A 6,047-nucleotide genomic window follows, 5' to 3' on the forward strand; every position below is an offset into this window, starting at 1 on the left:
CATTAAAAAAAAATGAATGACCTTCTTTTAGATATTCACATAGTTCATAGTTTCATCTTTTTTAAGAGGGACTTTCTTTACCTCTGAGAATCTCAGTGTTCTTCAGCTATTTCCCTTTTCTATGCATCTCTGTAAGACTTATCACCATCAGAAATACCATATACCTAAATATTTCTTTTAAGGTCTGTCATCTTTCCCAAACCCATTTGAACATAAGCTCTATGAGGACAGGAATTCTTGTCTGTTTTATTTATTTGGGTGTTCTCACACATAGGGCAAGCCTGGTACATAATACGTAATGAATACACAGTTGTTGAGCAAAGGAATGAACAAGTAGACTCATGGGATATGGTGCAACTTTATATTTGCCTTCCACTGTCTCTTTAAATTTATTGTGTGGAGTTGGTTTATATCATTTCATTCCCCTGAGTGAAATTTGTTAGGTGGTTCTATAACCCTTCTGATTGTTCTTAGGTGATATAATGCCCTCTGGTTCAGTCTGAGTCATAAAATAGAGTTGTTGTTGTTTTTCTCTCAGTCAGAAATTCATATATCCAGTTCAGTGTAATAATCCCAAACTCAAAACCATGATTTAAAAGTAGGACTTCACTCCTCCACCAGTTTGAGCCTGATGAACTAGAAAAGAGGAAAAAGTTTGGAAAGGCAGATTGTATCATTCTGTACTCAACATATTAGGTTTTCCCTATGTGGTACTCCTTCCTGTGAAAGGATTAAAATTCCCACCCTGTTGAACTTGTGAGAATTGAAGTGGTATTGTGTAATTCCCTCCCCCTGACTGTGAGCTGGATCTTGTGACTTACTTGAAACGAATAGAAAAGTGATATGACATCACTTCCATATCAGGTTATAAAAGAAGCAAAACTTCTGTTTTGCTGGTATTCTTTCTTGGGCTCTTCATGCATGTTGTGCTGGTAGAGAGGGACATCTGAGAAAGAACCAAGGGCAACCTCTAACCAGCAGTCAGCAAGAAACTGAGGTCTTCAGTCCAACAGCCCATGAGGAACTGAGTCCTTCCCATAACCACTGAGTAAGCTCAAAAACAGATCCAGTCCCATTTGACATTTGAGATGCTGTGGCCCTACCTGACACTTTGCAGCTCTTAAGAGATCCTGAAGAAGGATATCAACTATGCTATGACTGATAACTGTCCCATAAAAGTTAGTATATAATAATTGTGTATTGTTTTAAGCCATTAAATGGTGAGGTATTTTGTTATGTAGTAATAGGTAGCTAACAGACAAGAAGATTTGCTTTGGACAATGAAACATAGAGGAGATGTTTGTTACCTCTACCAGAAGTTTTCAAAGTCAGTATACTGTTAAACATGTTTCTTTTTTGCTTTGCCATGTTGGCTGATGTTCCAGATGGAGGCTGAATTCTGCCATCAAGGCACATGGAGTAGAGCCACATCCAATCTTTAATGGAAACACAGTGCAAGTAAGAAATAAATCTTTGTTATAAGCCACTAAGATGTAGGGATTGTCTATTAAATCGGCATACCAGAGCACAGGGTTTTTCAACCTTGGGACTAATGATATTGTGTTAGATAATCCCTGTTGTAAGGGGCTGTTCTGCATATTGTAGGATGTTTACCGGCTCTCTGGCCTCTGGCCACTAGATGCCAGTAGTACTGCCCACACACTCCCCTGTCTAAAAGTGTCTCCCAACATTGTCAAATATCCCTTTGGGGACAAAATCTTCCTTGGGTAGGAACCACTGTTCTCATATATTCTGACTGATAAGGTCAGTTTTCTCTCATTCTCATTGTCTGCAGCTCTCTTGGCATAAAGGAGTTCATTTGTTCTAGCTGGTTTCTGATAACTCTTTCTTTAGTCCCTTTCTATCATAGTTTTCTTACCTTATCAAGTAAAACTGAGAAAGGAATGAAAACAATCCGATGCTAGCTTTCTTGAGTATGTGGTCTACATTTTGTTCAGAGAAAATAACTTTGTCAGGGTAAAACTTGGAAATTCAGGATGATCCCAATGTGCTACCACCAGAGTATCTGCTCAGCCGCAATTCCGGACCACTTACATTTATCAGGCTCAATCCAGGAACCAGCCTGCCTTTTCCAAGTCCCTGGTACACAGTTCAAACTCTCTAAGTGATGTAGCTAAAGCCATTCAAGGAGACATCCTCAGACCCTCTGTATGTGGGGAAAGAGGTGGGCGCATCCCACCAAAGAAATGTACCTCTCCTTTAATCTCTAATTCTGAATCCTTTTAGATCTGTGCTGTCAGAGGTTAAAATTACAAACTAGTTTTTGTTCACTTCATTAAAAAATCCTTGATGACCTTCCATTTAGAATGTAGTCTCTACTGTTTTGAATCTTCAACTGAAATTAACATAAAAGTAAATCCATTATAGTATCCATTAAAATAGTTTATCATTCTCCTAGTTAATATATAATATTTTCCATTGTGAAGAATAAAAATCTTACTCTGAGTCTATGCCATAATATGATCTCCTTAGCTCAACTGACTGAAAGTGTCATTTCCATCTTGGATTTGATCTGGGATAAATGCAAGATTTCTCTTTGCTATGTAATATATATTTGGCCTCATCCATCTAATAAATCTCAGCATACTCTTCAGTCACTTCTCTCTTCCTCTAAACTTTCTATCTGTCAAATCAAACACTGCCTGGAGTGTGCTCAGAGGACAAAGTCAGAAGCACAGAGGAGCTTCAAGACTTCCCTCTTTTATCTGGCCTCATTCTTTTTTATTTTTAAGTTTTGCAAAGCTTGTCTATCATTAATCTATCACAGCTCTATTGAGTTTCAACTGATATACAAAAAAATACACATATTTAATATATACGATTTCATGCATTTGGGCATATGCAAACACACATGAAATCATCACCAAATAAAGATAATAAACATATCCATCATCTCTAAAAGTTTTTCACCCTGTGTGTATGTGTGTGTATGATAAAACCACTTAATATAGAATCTACCTTGTTAATCAGATTTTTCAGGGCACAATACAGTTGTGTTAAGTACTGTTTGTCTTCTCTATCATCATAGGAAAAAGGACTTTTCCTACTATCTCCTCTCAGTACCACATCACACCCAGATCCGTCCTGTTCATGACTAAGCAGAAGTTGCCTGTTTCAGATTAATACCATTATGAAAATGAGAAAACAACAAGGAGAAGGACAGGGACCATGAGAAAGAGAAGCAGAACATGTTTTCATTAATATATAATTAAAGAAAACATACTTTTAGGATGCACTTTCCTACTGGGAAAATTCAACGACACTTTACAGGATGATTTTGTTTGGCCAACCTAATTTTTTCCAATTAAAGAATTACCATTGCATTTTAATCAGGGACCAGTAGAAGTGCTCTTTAATATTCACATTCTTCATAATTAGGATTTAAAATTTTTTTATTCATGTGAAAAATTAGTGTGACTTTGGCAATTCTGAGAATTAATTATAATATGCCTAGTGAAATAAAAGATAATAGCTACTTGCTTTGGGCCCATTTTTTTAAAAATGCAGTAAGGGCAATAATGTGGAGGTAGGAGTATAATCAGACAATAAAATATTTATCATCATACTGAAAAGAATCATCAGCTGAAAGAAGAGGATCAATAAAACAATAAGTTCAAATGACCCTCAAAAAGACAGGATTAATGCAGTAAACCAGGGTAAACTTCAAGAAAATTGAAAATCATTTTCTCAATAAAATTTAAGAGATTGTTGCAGGGGAACCTGGGTGGCTCAGTTGGTTAAGTGTCCAACTTCAGCTCAGGTCATGATCTCATGGTCTGTGGGTTCGAGCCCCATGTCGGGCTCTGTCCTGTCAGCTAGCTCAGAGCCTGGAGCCTGTTTCAGATTCTGTGTCTCCCTCTCTCTCTGACCTTCCCCTGTTCATGCTGTCTGTCTGTCTGTCTGTCTGTCTCTCTCTCTCTCTCTCAGAAATAAAGAGAGAAATAAAAAAAAGATTGTTGCATTAGAAGAGACCATGTTGCCATGAAAAATGGAGGAAATGAAGTATCAAGAGTGTTTAGTATGAAGCAGGATGGCTGAAATTAACCAGAAACATATAGAATGAATGGATATTGCTAGAAAAGAAATTAGTAAATTAACATGAATTATCTAAAAAGTCAAAGGAATGATTAAATGAGAAAAGAGAAATGTCGAAAATATATCTAAAATTATTGATATCTATATAATAGAATTTCCAGAAAGCCAGGACCATGTTGAATATCATAGAACTGTGGAAATGAATAAAGGGAAACCTAACTAAGAAAGAGTAGGGAGGCTAGAAGAGGTAAGTAGAGGGGGAGTCATACCGCTCAACATTAATTATAGGAAATACTTTAAATTACAGACTCCCTTGAAGAATCCTCCACAAGTAAGGCTTATCAATTACAGGCCCCAACAGGGAAAGGTGTACATTGCATCTCCTATGAGAAATCTGCTACCTCTGTAACTTGGTCAACAAGAAACCATCATTGCCCTGAACTCATGCTTTTCTCCCATAGACTTCCCTTCTCAACTTCTTCCTTCTTCTTCATAAAATGATGTCCCTCTCCTTAATTTGTGGGACTTGCCTATGGTTTTGCCATATTTGGATGTCCCAGAATGTAATTCTCTGTTATTCCCAAATAAACTCATTTTTGCTGGTAAAATGACAGTTTTATTTTTAAGGTTAACAAAATCAATAATTTAAAGAATAACAAGATAGTTTTCCTGAATAGAAGATCAGATTCCATAGACTGAACAATTCTGATTAAATATATGAATTCCCATGGAAACAAAAATGAATTTCCTAAATGCATATATTTATCTGTGTGAATGTTTCCAGTGGATCAGGTAAGGGGTCATGCACAGTATAGAGTTATATAGGCATTATCTTAGATGGTAAAGCTAAGATCAGAAGAGAAAAGCTAAAAATGTAACCCCTCAGATTCCCAAAAGATGAAGTAAATCATCAGTAAGATGATAATGTATGATCTAAGAGAACTGCCAGTAAGAAGTAAGTGTAAGATGGAGCCAGGGGTATGTTTTATAAATCATATTTGTTCCAGCCAAATATATACATATTCCTTCTTTTTTTTTAATCTTTCCTCCCTCCCAGTATTAATTAGGGTTGGTTGCCCTAGTGCCATAACAAATGATCCCCAGATTAAGTGGCTTAACAAAATAATGGCTTAGTTTTCATTCCCGTAATAGCTCTTTTAAGTTAACGCTAGGTGGACAGCCTTCTAACTAGTGATTGAGAAAATCAACCTGCTTTCACTTACTTACTCTGCCTTGGAGTGTTCCACTGGGTTTTCTACATCTGGCCAGGAGATAATGGAAGAAAGCATACAGAAGGTACACCTAACACACTGCTATTTTAACTACAGTAAATTGCTAGTGATCCATTCCTTCCACTCACATGCCATCTGGGAAAAGTAGTCACATGGCCCAACTTAGATGAAGTGGGATGCCCAGAAAAGAGAAATGGGTTTGATGAGCAACTAGCTGGTCTCTTCCAATCTACCACCTCTAACCTATAAGCCCCAAAGGATTGGAAGCTGGGGAAAGAAAAACTGGGGAGTAGAGCAGAAACTTAACTGTCCCTCACTTGCAGCAGTCCTGAGTTGAAGGCAGGGGAGTAACTGTAACTTGAATTGATTTTGGAAGATTTGCTCACCTATGAGATTGGGCATTTTAAGGAGCAATTTGAGATTACGACCTATGTCTTGAAATAATCTCAGGGCCTTACATTTCTTAAAAGTAACTACAAACGATGTGGAAATGGCAGACTTTTCATTGCTGGGGCAAAACTAGTCCCACTGCGCAAAGTTAAAGAAGAAAAAGGAAGCAAAATTAAATTGCCTTGTGATTGTGTCCCACCAGTTGGGCTAGCTTAGCATACTGGTTATGTAAATTATTTTATTCACTTGAAATACTAGCTGGCATATTTTGTTCCTCTCTGCTGTGCCTGCACCCATTCATCTCTAGAGGCCTGGGGCTTCAATTAACTCCAGAGGGAGCTGTAAGTTCATAGGCCTATGATCAGAGCT

The sequence above is a fragment of the Crocuta crocuta genome, unplaced genomic scaffold, assembly GCF_008692635.1.
Source record: "Crocuta crocuta isolate KB4526 unplaced genomic scaffold, BGI_CrCroc_1.0 scaffold348, whole genome shotgun sequence".
In the NCBI taxonomy this organism is placed as follows: Eukaryota; Metazoa; Chordata; class Mammalia; order Carnivora; family Hyaenidae; genus Crocuta; species Crocuta crocuta.